The following is a 17,359-nucleotide window of genomic DNA, read 5'->3' on the forward strand; positions in this document are numbered from 1 at the left end:
TTCCCTGATTGTCAAAACAATGTAGATAATCATTTATCATAATGTAATATATCCTGGAAAGCAATCATAACATAAAGAAGACTTTCTCTTATGTAAAGGACAGGCTATTTTAATATATTTTAAAGGCAAGCCCTGATTGGCTATTCACTAATTTGTTGCTATGAGCAACATAATATTTTATTTTGGAAACCTTCAGGATTTCAGTTGCTCTGTAGTTTTGTATCTGAATTTCTGAACTGTTTTCTTCTCTCTGTCTCTCTCTCTGAGCTTTGGTACTTGTTTTCCAGGTAGGAACATTTAATTTTTCATCTAAATATATTCCTGTTTAGAATTGTAAAATAATGTGTAACATCCATGAATCACATAACAGTATGTAGATTTTTACTTAGCATATTTGAATCCCTAGTGGCAAACAAGGAAAACAAACTGGTTGACTTACCCCAAACAGAATTTATTGATAGCACATTGGTTTCCAAGGACTGCGGTAACAAAATACTATGAACTAGGTTGCTTAAAACAATAGAAATTTATTATCTCACAGTCCTTCCTTGCCTCTCCCAGCTTCTGGTGTTTCCCAGCAATCCTTATCCTTCCTTGGCTTGTAGATAGATCACCCCAATCACTGCCTCTGTAGTCACATGTCATTCTCACTGGGTATTTATGTGTTTCTTCTCTTCTTATAAGGATTCCAGTCATACTGGATTACAAATCCACTCTAATTCAGTATAACCTTATCTTAATTTGATTTTCTGCAAAGACCTTATTTCCAAATAAGGTCACACTTACAGGTACTGAGAGCAAGGGAAGGTTGAAGACACTAAGTCGAGAAGGCTAAGATCCAGGAACATACTGGGCAGCACTTGCAGCTGAGTTGTGTGATGTCTAGTCTTTCACTCGGTCATCGGGTTGTTTATCCAAGAATCAAGGTGGCAAGACTGCTCATCTGAATAGCCAAGCTTGGATCACATGTGCCCAACTCTTGACAGCACTGACGCAGGAAACAGGAAATTCTATCTTCTTCAGCTACTATATTGTGAGGAGACATCTGAGTTAGCTCTCAATAGGGAAGAAGCCATGCCCCAAAAGGAGCCAGCTGCTGTTAAAAAGGGGGAATGAAATCTGGGGCTGCCAAAAATGAAAGACTTCTACCTTACCATTTTTATGACTGCTTATAAATCAGATGTAACAAAAAAATTAAATTCTGCAAATTCACCACAGCTTGACTGCATGACTTCAGGATATATAAGAAATCAGATATACAAGTCAAAAATCACTTGCCTAATACCTTTGGGCCCACATGCATTTCAGAATTTAGAGTTTTTCAGAGTCTAGAAAGGTAATATGATGCACATACCGTTTGTAACATCCCAGCAGTGTGTGCAACAGCATCCCGTAATCAAATGTATAAATATTTCTGTAGTGAATTTTTAAAATATTTATACTAAATGATAGAAAAGACCAAAAATAGCCTCATACCAGTTTAGTTAGGTTTGGGCACTAAATGAGTTGAGGTCAGATCAAGTTTTACAACCAAATTAGTTATTTCTAAAAATTGGAGGTTTTCAGAGCTTTTTGGATTTGAAAACTATGGATAAGGGAATTGTAGAGTAAACTTTTTCCTGAAGTTCACAAAGTCATGAAAGCTAAGCAAATCTAAGTTAGGCCAACAGTAAAACATCCAGGGTAATTCTACTATAATCTACAACCTACATCTAAGCTTAATCTATAATCTATACTCTGCTCTCTAAACTCTCAATCTAAAATTTCAATCTATAATCCACAATCAGTATATAAACTCAGCATACAGTCAGTATATGCAGTCTTCAGTTGTTGTCATGTGGCCTTAGGCCCATGACATAGCCAAGGAAGAAAAGTGAAAACCTGAAAAGAACACTTGTCTTCTAAATAGGTGATTTAAGGATGCATTCATGCCATACATCATTCAAAGAGAAGTTAGATATCTTCATATCAACTAAATTCATATCTGTAATGTTAAAATTTAGAGACCTATAGTTATTTCTTTTCGTGTCTGTGTATTGTCGTCATTTTTTCTGACTGTAAAAGAAAAAGTAATCTCTGTAAGTCAATTGCATCTGCATTGTAAAAGAATCCAATTTTATTCTATGAACAGTATTATTGCCTGGAAGAAGGAAGAGAAATTATTTATGACCAATATCAGAATGATTTGATTTTTCTTGGTTCTGCCTTTGTTTTCAATAGTCCATACATTGTTCTGCTCAGGGTATAACAAGACCCAAGTCACAAAAGGAAGAATTGTGGTTCATCTTTGAGAAATAAATTTTAACAAAAACTGTTTTTAAATATGTTAATTCCTACTGAGAAAAACAAAGAAGGCTGAAATAAGTAATATCAGATTCATGAATCAGAAGACTTAAGGTTGTTAAGATGTCAGTTCTCAACAAATTGGTCAATAGACTCAATGCAACCTTAAGCAAAATACCAGCAGTGTTTTATTTTTCTAGAAGTTGATGGGTTAATTCTGAAATTAATATTGAAATGCAATGGACCTAGAATAAACCAAGACAATCTTGAAAAAGAAAAATGAAATCGAAGGACTAATCTACCTCACTTCAAGACTTAGTATAGAGCTTCAGGAATCAAGGCAGTGTGCTAAATAGACACATAGATCAATAGAACAGACTAGAGAGTCCAGAAATAGACCTAGATGTAAATGCCAACTGATTTTTGACAAATATGCTGAGGCGATTCAATGCAGAAAACATAGGCATTTCAAAATATAATGCTGGAACAACTATACATTTATAAGGAGAAGGAAATCTAGACCCCCTACCTCACACCATATGCAAAAATTAACTCAAAATGGATCAGAGCCTAAACATGAAAGATAAATTTATGAAATTATTTTTTAAATAAGACAAAAAGGTTATTTGAGCTTGACAAAGATTTCTTAGATAAACCACAAAAAGCATGTGTCATGACAGAGAAATGATAAATTGGACTTCAGTGAAATGAAAACCTTCTGTTCTTTGAAATACACCACTAATAAAATGAAAAGGCAAACCACAGCCTAGGAGAAAATATTTACACAACATATATGACAAAGATTTGTATCCAGGATATATATTTTAAAAACTCTTACAACTCAAGGGTTGTAAGAAGACAAGCTCTCTAGTTTTAGAAGCTGCGCAAATGATTTGAACAGGTACTTCACAAAAGAATATGTACAAATGGCCAATAAGTACAAGAAAAGGTGTTCGACATTATTAGTCATTAGGAAAAATGCAAATAAAAACCACAAAATATACACACCCATTAGAATAGCCAAAGTTTTAAAGATTGACAATATCAAGATTTGGGGAGAATATGGAAAAATGGAAATTTTCATACATTGCTAGTGGGGAGGTGAAATGGTGCAACACTTAGACAGTTTAACAGTTTCTTAAAATTTTAAATATACATTTACCCTATGACCCAGAAATTCCACCCTTGGATATTTATCCAGGAGAAATGAAAATACATATCAACACAAAGACTTGTAATGAACATTTACAGGAACTTAATTCATAGTAGCCAAAAACTGGGAACAGCTCAAACATCCATCAACATGTAAATGGATAAACATATTGTTGTACTTTTCTCTTAAAATTGATTCATTTTTATTGTATGTAAATGAGACACCCCCATAGAGTTGATTTTTTTCAAATACTGTATTAATTCTGATTACTGAGACTTTAATGCTCCAGTGCCAGGCAACATAGGGACTCTCCTTAATACTGCTCTGGTAGGACCATTTTTTTAGGTTAGTGGTGTTACTGATAAATATGGCATTCACATTTGAAGTATTTATTTGAAATATTTGAGAGAAGCATTGTTTAGAAACATTGTGAACATTAACAAATTGAAGTGAAATATTTTAAGAAATTGTTAAACTGTCTAAGTGATGCACCATTTTACCTTGAAATATTATCATAATTAAATGAAGGAAAATTACATAAAAATAATCCCCACATTTAAAAGTGAGCTTAGAGAGTGTCTTAGTTTCCAAGGACTACTATTACAAAGTACCACAAACTGAGTGGCTTAAAACAACAGAAATTTATTATCTCACAATTCTGGAGGCCAGAAATCTAAAATCAAGGCATTGGCAAGGCCACACTCCCTCTGAGAACTGCAGGGGAACCCTTCCTTGCCTCTTCTAGTTTCTGGTGGTTTGCTGACAATCTTTAGCATTCTTTGGCTTGCAGCTTCATTACTCCAATCTCTTTGTTATCATGCGTTATCTCCCTGTGTATCTCTATCTTTAGATGATCATTTTCTTATAAAGACATCAGTCATGTTGAATTAGTGGCCCACCCTGTTCCTTTATGACTTCATCTTAACTAATTACATCTGCAATGACCTTATTTCCAAATGTGGTCACATTTTGAGGTACTAGGGGTTATTTGGAAGGGATACAATTCAACCCGATTGTGGAAATCACCTGTATTTTCAACAGGGCAAGAGAATCTGGTTCTCTCTCTCATTGACCAGAGGTAAGTGATTTATTAATTCATTCCTTCACTTATTCGGTAATCCATTCCTCTATTCGTTAATTTAATAAACATTTATAGAACACCTACAATGTGCCAAGTCTTATGCTAGACACTGAGGATGCAAAGAAGAAAAACAAGACCCTACTGTTGTAGAACTAGGGTCTCATCAAGGTAAGAGACAAGCAAACAAATACTTAAAATACCTGTGGGATATGCCACCATGAAAACTTATTCCAAGTTGAAAGGTGGCAGAGAGAAGAGAGTATTTATGCCTGGGCATTTCTGGAAGATAATAGCATTTGAGCTGAGGCCTCCACAAGAAGCAGTCTTTCTCTAGGAAATACAGGGACAAGGGTTAGGGCACAGAGATTGTTTTTTCCAGGCAAACAGAATAGCATAAAAACGACGTGGAAGTATGAAAAAAAAATGCAGCATGTTCAGGACATTATTAGCAAGTCAGCATTATTGGGTGGCAGGTTGCATGGGATTATGAGGAAGGGCAGTGAAAAAGCCTAGAAGAAAATTTGGGGTCAGATAATAAATAGCATATGGCAGAAATTTAGATGTTAGCCTACAGGAAGTACAAAGCCAATTTTTCAGCAAGGAAGTAATATTTGTAAGCAGAGAAATAATAACCATATTCATGGGGATGGAATTTATTAAAATGAGAGTCTAAAAGGGAGGTCAATCAGATGGCCCACCTGAATTAAGGCAATAGCAGGAGAACAGAAAAACAGGGAGTGGCTTCAGGAGATATTTAAAAGGAGACTGAATAGAAATGGTGACTGAAGAAAAGGGAGAATTCAGTAATTTAAAGCACTGAGTATAAAGAAGATATGGGGAAGAAAATGACATTTTTCAAATTTGGATTATTTATGTTCCTCTTTTTTGTATAAATGGATTTGGGGGTGCCTTGCCGGGGTAGAAACATTACAAAAGAGTTAAAAATGAAATAAATGAGGAAATTAAGGTGAAGAGAAATAAGTTGAAGTCAAGATTAAAATTAGCACTCAAAATGCACGCTGTATGTTGTATATGATTACTTGAAGAAAGACCGACTTGGCTTGACGTTTCTGAATGGTGAGAGCAAAGACAGAAGTCGTCTCAGTGTGAGATTCACATTGTCCTGAGGATAAAAATAAAGACTCACCTTTCCCTGGCACTGAGAGTGGAAAGAAATTTCTCCTTTAAGACAAGAGCCAGCGTTTACTACCCATCAAGCTGAAAGAGGTACCAGGACAAGTGGACGGATGAAAATATGAATCCAGAATTCAAGAGAGAGGCTGGGCACCCCAATTCCAGACTTGGAAATTCTTGCCACTAGGTGCTTGTGTTCTTCAAAATTTTTCATTGTTACGTCTTACACCACCACAAGAATTTCATTAGCAGTAGAAAGCACATTTCCTTCTGTTAAAAGTGAGAATACTGAAGATTATCAGTGAAAGACTACACCAAGGCAACTGCCACTAGGTCATGCTTTCTGAAAGGAACTTCAGATGATTCTAACACCTCAATTTACATGGTGCAATTCAATGTAAGAGTCAGAGTGGTACCACTCCTAACTCTACTTTTGCACTTAAAATTGTCCAAGTTCCATCTACAATCAGCAACAAAGGTGTGTACTTGTCCCTAGTATGTGGAACAATGACTGAGAAGTTTCTTGTCAACACTGTCTTTAATGTTGTACATGTGTGTCAGGTTAATTCAGTCCTGAGCTAATGATTTCAGAAAAAAGAGGCAATATTCAGCCATGACCAAAACTTACTTTTAAGATAACTGATGTTCACCATATGCTCATCTATGCTTCCTTGAAAAGTAAGATAAACTTTCAGGTTTTCCCTGTTGCTGACTTAGAGAAAGAACATGTATGCAAGTGATTTAAAATCTTGACTAGCTTCATTCCCCTGTTTGGACTTACAGCTATCAGCCTCACACACAAAATCAAAGTACGGACTTTGGAGAATCCATATGCATTTTAAGAGACATTTAAGGGAATTCATTACTGCTGTTTAACTTTTTAAGCACATCCTGATGGCACCTGCCTAGAATTCTCCCAGAAACCACTGGGTTGAAATCTATCAGCTTCATGTATAGTATCTCTGAAACCATCTGGTTCTGAACAGTTTAGGGGACAGAGTCAAGCAAGATCTTTCTAGCAGCTCTCTCCCTTTTGATTATCTAAAGTGTTTTTCTCCTCACCAAGGAGAACATGTCAAAGCTTTCATGTTATTCTATAGTGGTTCCTGACTTTATAATATGGTACTTTGAAATATGTCTGCCCTGGCCGGGTGCGGTGGCTCACACCTGTAATCCCAGGACTTTGGGAGGCCGAGGTGGGCAGATCACAAGGTCAGGAGTTCGAGACCAGCCTGGCCAGCATAGTGAAACCCTGTCTCTACTAAAAATACGAAAATTAGCAGGGCGTGGTAGCACACACATGTAATCCCAGCTTCTCAGGAGGCTGAGGCAGGAGAATTGCTTAAACCCAGGAGGCGGAGGTTGCAGTGAGCCGAGATCACACCACTGTACTCCAGCTTGGGCGATAAAGCGAGACTCTGTCTCAAAAAAAAAAAAAAAAACCACAAACACATTGTACAGTGGAAATATATCTGCCCTTATTTAGATGGGGTTTGCACTTACAATTACAACACATAACAATAATATCCATTTGGCAGTATGTCTTTTTGCTGCAACGCTACTAATTTTTTATGTTTCCATCATGAAGAGAATAGAAATTCAGCTTCTCTATCACTAGGTAATGAGTTTCAAAGTCAACAAAATGATAAAATATTGATACCCATTGACATCTGAGCTTACCAGATATTTGCTTCCTTTCTAAAGCAAAAATATGTTACTAATAAACAGTTATACAGGCACAGCATGGAAAATAAATTTCAAAGAACAGCAGTGTAAATGCTGTATTTTGCTTTCAGGTTCAGTGGATTTTTACCTTGAGTAATAGCTTAAAAGATTAACCAGCTATTCGTTTCATAAGCTTGAACACACACCTCACAGTAGAAAACAAATTGGCATTTGGAGTTCCTGAATAAAGTGCTATTCAAAGTGGCTCCATAGTCATTAAAACATAGAGTTAGTTTTGTGAATGCCATCAGTGAAAAATCTTTCTCGTGTAAAGAAAGCAGTAGGAATAAACTTTAAGTCAAAGGCAAGTTCTTCTGGTCCCTCATCCACGATGTTTATCCCAGTGGGATATGATACAGTCTGTGCAATTGCTGTGTTCCACAATAATTATAAAGAGCAATAACATGTGATATGAATAGAACATGTAACAAAGAACAGCAGTAGACGGTAAAATAAACCACTGGTTATGTCAAAACTAATAACTTATTTTGCTCACGCAGAGTCAATGAGTTAAGGGGTCAAATGAGCCCTGTTGTTTAAGCCTAATAGTACACATGGCTTTTCTGGTTCATCATTTTCGAGTTCCTTCAGAACTGTTTTAAGGATTATGTGAAATTGACCAGGTTTCATCAATAGCTTAGGTAAGAACATGTGCTTATGTTTTCGAAAGTAAGGTCCAAGACATTCAATGTAAGCATTTGCGTTTTTGCAGCTTCTGGGAAGAGGTGGAGTGTTATAAGACCCCGTGTCATAAATATAGCATTCACTATCATAGAAAATAGCATCCATCTTTCTTAGGAATGGAGGTAGTTGTACAATATGACACCCAACACATCTTTAAAATGTTATGTATCATAGTGTACTTTTAAAAAGCAGCGTACTTCTCATCGATCTCCCCATTTTACTTTGATTTAAAATGCAGATCTTTTCCTCCTTTTGAAATCTTTGCATTTTTATTCATCAGTGTATAGGGGGAATCCATTTCAGACATATGCATCCTCATAAATTATGTTTGGTAGTTGAAACAGTATGTGCTTATGTCATGGATTGAACATCCTCCTTTATTAGAATGCTATTTATTGCCACCAGCTGCACTGCTTAGCTAAGAAAGTTCTTGACACCAGCGACTGCTTTTCAGCACCACTGCTTCCAGCTGCTAACAGGGGCTTCTATTTCCAAATGAAGCCACCCCTCTGAAGCTCTTCCTTCTGCTACACAGATACTTCCTGTCATCTCGCCATTGGAGAATCAATGGGGGATGGGACTGCACCCACCCAGGCTCTATGATCTCCCAGGCCGTAAATCTCCCACTGCTTTGAGACTTCTCGCCTAATAGCACTGGCCTGAGAGCTGTCAAACGCATTCAGGAAATCTACCCTACAGTAATGGATTTTTCAAAATTAAGATGTGAATTTAGCTTGCGAGCAAAGGGTGTTTCAGAGTCATTGGCGTGTATTTCAGAAGAGAGGCCTGGTGCATATCAGCAGCAGACACTGGTCTCTATTTTATTACATTTTACAGCAGGGAAAACTAGACAAAGGTAATTACTCTGCTTCTGTTAAAGACTATTATTACACTTGCATGAACAGTTAACCCTGCTGTTATTTTCTCTGCTGGCTGTGTCGATGACATCCAGACCATCCAAGCAGGAAAGGTATAGAAATGGGGGTCTCAGCTCATTTCCAATTGCACAGTAAGTCCACTTTGAAAGGTAATCTTCTTAACCACAAATGTGTGCACCAACACACAAGCGCGTTCCATTTATTTGTTGATGGAATCTGTGTCCGTGTCTTCTGCCTGCCAGTTTGAGCGCTGGCTCCTTTTTATAATGCTTCCACACATAATTGGGCTCCCAGAGCCCACAAAGCTAACAGCAGCAGTCAGTGACAGGAGGAGACCTCCCTCTGTTAACATGGAAACAGAATTTCCTTGCTCTCCTCTAGAAAGGAAATTCCCTCTAGGTCAAGGTTGAGGCTGTCTGCAGTGTGGGGAGGACGAGATTACGCAGAAGATACCTTAACCTGTGATCCTGGAGTGCTCTCTTGAAGTGGTGTCAGGCCCTCAGCCCTTCATGAGCAGCAAATTTCTCCCCTTGACTAAACAAGAGGACAAGCAGAAAATTGATTTCTAGACATTACCTTTGAGATACAGACTGAAAATTAGAACTTCAGGGCACCTCTTGCCCCAACCAAAAGCTCAGGCAAAGAAGAGCCCTGCATGTCTTCCATTTCAGGTTTGGAAATGCAGCTGTTAAATCTACGATCTCATTTTCAGAGTCACTCTCCCCATTAGATTTTGCTTCTCATTCAACAAGGGACTGGCTTAAAGCCATACAGTTGTGTGGCCATTATTCACAATAACTTTCACCTGAATTTCACCAACTACTCGGCGACAGGTATTATTATCTCCATCATGACAGGACAGAAACCAGAGCACAAAATTGTCACCTCTGATTTTCCAGGTGCCATCCACTGGCTCAGAGGAGCTGACAAGAATGCTGGACAGCCAACCTGATTTTGTTTGTTTGGTTTGGTTTGGTTTTGCTTCTGCTTGGGCCAGTCTCAATATCAGGTTGAATAGAAAGAGCAGAAGGGATAGCATGGATTCAAAGCATCACATGGAAAATGGAATATGCTGAGTTAAAAAGGAGGCTGGATGCTGGTGTCTGTGTGTGTCCGGAAGGAGTGACCAGAGACTCTCAACTTCCTTCATGTTGGCCATTTAGAAAAGAAAGAAAAGGAGAAATGGTATTTTGGTACTATTACTTATCTCTTCTAAAAAGTAGATAATTAAAAAGAAAAAGCACTGATATTAGGTGATTTGGTAAAATGCCCCACGTACCTATGTGCTCTTTCGTGAGGTTGAAAGTGGGTGATATATTTTAGACAATTAAAGAACAAAAATCAAGTTAAAAAAGAAGATGACCTAGAAAAGGCAAACAACACTTACACCAGGATTGGCAACTGAGAAGGTAGTTGATTATAGTGCCCGAGGACATTAGAAGAAATTGTGGTTACCATCTTCTTTCAAGACGATCTTTTATCTAAAATGTTGAGTAGCTGAATGTGACCCACTTAATTAATATTCACTAGTGATATCTGCCACATATATTTTGGGTAGAAAATATGCAAGTAAAAATTGTTTTACAAAAAGAGAAGTTTGAGCCTGTGTCCTTCTGTCTTGTGGCAATGATTTTAATTTATTCTGTAATAACCATTCAACAGATATTCAACCTGTGCCTACTAAGGACCAGGCATTCTACTGCTTGCTATAGATCTTTAAATTCTGAATTTCTAAGATACTGTCCTCAATTGTAACTATGACATACAACCAGTGCTGAATGCCTATTGAACTGATTATAGGAAAGTCTACCTACATTTGCTACATGTTTTACGGAGCTTTTCACTAGTATCTACATCCATTTGCATAACTTTTCCTACATTTCCTCAAGCTATTGTAGTCTTCCTACTATCCACATAAAATTTCCTCTCTTTATCATTTCCAAATGGGTTTGAGTTAGCTATTATAGAAATTAAATAAATTATAATTACCTACTAGTTATTTCTCCTATTTTTGTCAAAGAAAAAATAGTTATTAAAGAACAAAATCTAATTTTCACTTCAGGAAAATGAATACTTGTGAATAAATCAATTAATTGATACTCCAATGTTCTGCCAGAAATTCTCCATTTATTATATCAGATTAACAGAATAAACATCACTAGATGCCACTAGTAATTATCATTCATCTCAAATGAACCCAGTGGAATTAAGTGACTCGACTCACAAGATTTTATTTTAGTTGCAAGAAAGTAGAATAAGCAATATCAGCAGTTATACTAAACAAAAAATAACACAGAACAATCAAAGTCAACTTAATGCACCGAGCATCCAGAGCTGGACTGTAAGTCGAGATTCTGACTTTGCCACTTACTACCTGTGTGACCTTTGGCAAGTTACAGAACTTCTCAATGCCTCATCTGTAAAGTGGGTATAGTAGCTTAGCACATAGAATTTTCCTGAAGAATAAATGTGTTTTATACATGCTAAACACACAATAAATGTTAGCTGTGTTTATTATGTCAAAAATATTATTTTAAATGAATGGATATAGAAGAATTTGCAACTGTCTTTTGCTTAGTAGTAACATAAAACATAGTTGATACCTCTATACCATTATTTAATACATTAACTTGGCTTTCCTGAGTAACTGAATCTTTCTTTAAATGTTACCCTCTTTTTTCATTTCACTGCTTATTAAGACCAAATACTCACATTATCCTCACTTAAAGAGCTCCTAAAAATCCCTCTTCCCCCACAGAACATTGCCTGACTTGTATACGTAAGATTATAAATCTCTTTCCCCTTCAGTTTCAACAAGCTACTTATACAACACAAACACGGAGCACACCAAAGCTTGTAAGTCAATGTTTACATTACATCCTAGTGAATGCTTTTTTCAATGTGCAGTTTAAAATGTAGGCTTCTTGCCAGGGCAGGAATTTTGTCTGCTTCATGTGTTTTCTAGGTTCACACTTGACCGTGGTTTGGCATAGGAAGAATATTTCTAGACTGTTTTGTGCTGCATATCACCCAAAAAAAAGTGAGGGTTGGGGAGAAGAAAACCAGAGCGATATTTCATTCTTAACATCTCAAGAAGTGAGCCTGACAGCAGCCACAAGAAGGAGCCAAGGAGAAAGAGTACAGCTGCAGGAGGGATGTCTCCTCCGTCAATCTCCAAGCCCTGGCACCCTTTCAAAGAGCTGCTGTCTGCATTCATAGTAATCAGAGTCGTAACAGGGAAGAGAAGTGGAGGCAGGTCCACCTGAGAACTGTGTATGTGAAAAAGGCTTTCCCATGGTGGGAGAGGCTTCAACCTGACCCCAGTGCTAAATTAGATGAGTTACAGCACCAGGATGAGCACTTTGCCTCCTCATACTCCCAGGACAATTTTGAGCCTCCCCCTCAGTGTCAAATTACCTGCACTGGTGCTTGCTGCAGAAAGTTAAAAGGACATCATCATGCCTTCTCTTTGGTGTAAAAGTAATTTTAAAAGAAGAGGAGAAAGTTAAAAGGAAAACTTGACACCTCAGAGCCATAAGGAAAGTGCATAGAAATATCATTATCTAAGAAGATGGTTTTCCAATTTGACTACACACTGAAATAATCAAGGGAATTTTATATGTACTAGCACTGGTTCCCTCCCTAATGGCCTGGGGTGCAACCTGGTCATCAGTTTTTAAAGCTCCCTGTGTGGTTGAGAAACACCAATCAGGCCGGGCGCGGTGGCTCAAGCCTGTAATCCCAGCACTTTAGGAGACCGAGACGGGCGGATCACAAGGTCAGGAGATCGAGAGCATCCTGGCTAACCCGGTGAAACCCCGTCTCTACTAAAAAAATACAAAAAAAAAAAACTAGCCGGGCGAGGTGGTGGGCCCTGTAGTCCCAGGTACTCTGGAGGCTGAGGCAGGAGAATGGCGTGAACCCGGGAGGCGGAGCTTGCAGTGAGCTGAGATCCGGCCACTGCACTCCAGCCTGGGCGACAGAGCAAGACTCCGTCTCAAAAAAAAAAAAAAGAAAGAAAGAAAGAAAAAGAAACACCAATCAATCTAGCAAATAATCTAAGCCCCAATCAACAAAGGCAGTGTGCACTGTGCCCCAGGCTTTTTCATGACTTTGCTCTAGAGCGAATTGACAATACGAGAAAACACTGGGTCCTAGGACTGGCTTCTTATTTGCCAGTTAGCCAATCTGTGAATATTTATTGAGCATTTACCATGTACGAATCTCAAGACTGATTCTCAAAGGGGATCAGGTGACATTTTTAAAGACCTGACCCTCTTACTCTCTCCTTCTGGAACTTTCTGCATCAATTTTCTCCTTAAGGAGGGGCTAGCTAATTATCACTATAGCAATTTTTCTCCTTCCTAAGATTTAGTAAAAGTAAACCAGCCCTCATAGAATATGACTATTTGTTTTAAATGGTTAGGAATAAGGGTAGGGATATAGACCTAAAATGTATTTTCCATATTTCCTAATAGCGTGAAATTGCAAAGATGTCAGCAATTCAAGAAACATCTCAGGAGACTGACAACATGCACTTACCCTTCTGGTTTTCCAGGAGCTGGAGCCTCACCAAAGGAGATGATAGCTAGGAAAGAAGAAAACCACACAACAGCAAGGACAGGTAGAGAAAGCAAGGAGCTAAACGGGGAATGGAGTGGGGAGTGGAGGAGACTTGATAAAATAAAAACTTCAGCTGAATTAAATTTAAATGATTTTAATGGAGCAATGAACGATTCGCAAATCAGGCAGCCTTCTGAGCAAAGGTAGGCTCAGAGACTCCAGCACAGCCATGTGGTGGAATAAGATTACGGACAGAAAAAGGAAAGTGAGGTACAGAAAACGGAAGTGAGGTACAGAAACAGCTGGATTGGTTACAGCTCGGCATTAGCCTTATTTGAACATGGTTCAAACAGTTGGCTACAGTTGATTGTCCAAAACTCAGTGATTGGCACAAGTGCAGGTTATGGTCTGTTTGCACATTCACTTGTTAGAGTTCATGATGTACAAAAAACCTTTAGGCCGAACTTAAAATATGGAAGGAAGCAGCTTTAGGCTAAACTTTGATTTAGCAGGGGTGAAAGAGAAGGAGAAAATGGATCACTTCATTGCCTGAGAGGTTCTCATTGCCCAGGGTTAATTGGTGTCAGCAAAAGGCATCTCCGAGTGAATTCACTTAAAATGGAACCGTAATTTGATAAAAAACACATTTCAAAAGGATTTGCTGAGAACAATTATAAAAATTAAAGTAAAAATTATTGAAGCAAATGCATTTTATTTTATAAGTAACAAAATATATTTTATAATTAAATGCAGTACTCAGAATCAAGAAGAGTAAATCAAATATTGACTTTTGTTGTAATTTTCCCAACAAAATTATAAGGCAGGATAATACACCCATCATTTCACATTTCACTTCTGCAACACAAGACTATCAGTTGGAAACTATTTGAAGTTTTTTTAAATTAGGTTTTTCTAGGGTCCTACTAAGACTTTGATATTCACATTCTCTATTTAGTCATCCTCCTTCTTGATCTCTCTTCTCTGATTGTTAAATTAACTCTGCCAGATCCCTGTATGTCAAATAGTGGCTTAAAATGTGATGTATGCAGTTCACCAACATTACTTTCATTTCTTTCATAAAATTCTACAACTTTTGAAATATGTATAATTTCTCTTTGCAGTCAATTTGTATCATATTATATCGCATTGTTGGCTTTTTATAATATTTGATAGTCAGTGAGAGACTAACCAAGACATTGACACAATAGGCTGATATAAATGTTCTGCTAAGCCAGGAGAGCTAGTTGGATGGGGATTAGTTGTATAAGTGGTTAATTCAGTAATGGACTTTTCCCTAGACTGCCTAATAACTTTAGAACTTCAATGAAGTAATTAGATAATGAGGTCCCCATGTATAAAAGCCAGGTTTCAAAGTGAGTCCAGGTATTTTGCCTCCTTACTCCTTTTTTCCCCACCCCAAGATTGGTTTTTGGCTACCTTGGGAAGTAAGAATCTCAGGTAAAATCAGAAGTGACTCCTATTATACTCTCTGACAGATGAGTGTTGAAGTAATAAGTCATTTAATGGGAAATTATCTAATGGATGCCCTAAAATTAATTTCTAAAGGGGCATTATTGCAAGAATTAAAAAACTACATTCATGAGTGAGTTTAGATTACAGAAGTTATTAATAACCATATTCATAGATAGCTAGATATAAGAGTAATTGCTGGCCCTTGGATGATTAAATGATTTGAGATGGCTTTTGTTACTCAGTAGAAGTTATCTTACGGAAGTTAAGAGCAGTAAGAGGTGATAAACATGATGGAAGCCAGATAAGAAAACATCCAAGAGATATCTGATGCTTACATCGTTGGGACTTCCTATGCCTATTCTATGTTATTTGCTGCAATAAAGGTCTGTGCTCTATACATTGTTTTCTATTATACTTAATTGGAACAGTCTTCTTAGGAAAGAGATAGAAGGAAGGGAAATACATCCTCATGCCCTCTCCTCAATGGAACCCTCCCAATTCTTTAACTTTGAAGTTCACACTTACGTTAAATGTACACATATGAATGAGCGAGGCAAACAATTAAGATGTTTTATTTTATTACATTAAAGCTCAATGTGGATTCTCAGAAACTAAAGAAATTTCGATTAACTTCAAATCAATTAATATTACACAAAATGATACAGAATAAATCCCAAAATTTCAGACTAAATGACACATGCCAATCAGGCTTTGCAAAAGGAACCTCACCTGCTTAAAGTTCTTCAGCTTAAAAAAAAAAAAAAAAAAACGAATAGGCAAACTATATTAGCAAACCCATAATTCAGCAAGTGGAGAAACAAAATATCAAGAATGTAGCAGGCATTAATTATCAAAGTATTGATTTAATAAAATGAATAATAAACACTAAAGGCAATATGAGGAAAAGAAGGAAATTTCTGGCAACTTTGTTTAGATCCCTTTTGGGCTAACAGTCAAGCAAATAAAGTCTCTTTTAAGCCAGAAGGATCACAATATTCCTTTCCATCATGGAATCCCAAATCAAGTTTCTAGCCTCAAGAACCAGAAACAAGTGGCAATATGGTCAATTTGTGTAATCAGCCAATGCAAAGACCAGTCAACGCTGAAGGAAAATCATCCTGGGGAGCTTATTATACCCAATTTAAAATAATAAGCCAAATGAACCATCAGACGGAGGAACAGAAAGCACTATTTCTTGCTGCCAGTCTAAAGGGAACTGCTCTGATTGTGCTAAGCAATTTGTCAGAAAAAGACAGAAGGAGCTCTCCAGTATTATTGGGACATTAACCAGATTTTTTATGGCTGGACACAAGGCAGGATTGGCCAGAGTGAGAATCAAGAATTCTATTAGAAAAAGTTGTTAGTCACTAACCAGATTGACTCAAGATACTGAATAATCATTGTGTTGAATCTATCCATATGCCCTGAGGACCAAAACGGCATCAGAACTCCATTTTCTGAAGCATTTTGTAAGTGATCCAGTGGAGATAAAGTTACAGTATTTTCGCTTTAAATCATGTGTTATACATACTCTCTAAAATACTTATTATTTAGTAGTCTTCCTGATCAATCTGGGGAGGAAATACTGCCTAAAGTAAAATAAACATAGAGGATACCCTCAAGTATTCAGCAAAATATGAATCAATACATATATAAGAAAACTAGCTGATGCCAGGAAAAGGACAATCTGAAACGATGAGCGGAAATAGTACCAGGTGCTCACACGGGGCCAGAAAGAATTTCTATATCCAGCAGCCATACTGGCAAATGCAAAATTAATGGTGCATTTTACAGACTACTTGGAAGGGTCTTTTATCATTAGTGGGGAAATAATTAGCACTAAACTGAGCATTCTGCTATTCCCACCTAACAAATTTTAAAAGCAAGGCCTAGCTAAAACAACTTTTACAAAGAAGAATGAAGCAAAAGGACTAATAACTGATTTTAAGACTTCACATAAAGTTATAGTACTCAAGACTTGATGGTATTGCTATCAAGATGGACAAATCAACAGAACAGACTGCAGTCCAGAAATAGACCATGCCTGGTCAGACTTGCATATTTTTGACAAAAGTGGACTAGCAATTTATTGGAGAGAAGATAGTCTTTCAACAAATGATGCAGGAACAATTTAATATCTCTATTCAAAAAAAATGAAAGTTAATTTATACTCTGTACCATGTGAAAAATTAACTCAAATGGATCATAGACCTAAATGTAAAATCGAACACCATAGCATTTCTAGAGAAAAATATAAGAGAAAAACTTTACAACCTTGAGTTAGGCAACAATTTCTTATATGTGACACCAAAAGCATCATGTATAAAAGAATAAGTTGATAAACTGAAATTTTCTTTTCTTTTGAGATAGGGTCCCTCACTTCAT

At 37.1% G+C, this 17,359-nt stretch overlaps 1 long non-coding RNA gene across 1 annotated transcript in view; it reads right to left on the bottom strand.

Annotated features, from left to right (window-relative positions):
- Positions 1–433: 433 nt before the first annotated feature.
- LOC114679372 (uncharacterized) overlaps positions 434–17,359 on the bottom strand; it is a 34,217-nt gene continuing 17,291 nt past the window's right edge. Inside the window, exon 4 of the long non-coding RNA XR_003731194.2 lies at positions 434–1,026. This is a non-coding gene — a long non-coding RNA (uncharacterized LOC114679372). The remainder of the gene's footprint in view (positions 1,027–17,359) is intronic.

This window comes from Macaca mulatta, chromosome 7 (genome assembly GCF_049350105.2).
Source record: "Macaca mulatta isolate MMU2019108-1 chromosome 7, T2T-MMU8v2.0, whole genome shotgun sequence".
Taxonomy (NCBI): Eukaryota; Metazoa; Chordata; class Mammalia; order Primates; family Cercopithecidae; genus Macaca; species Macaca mulatta.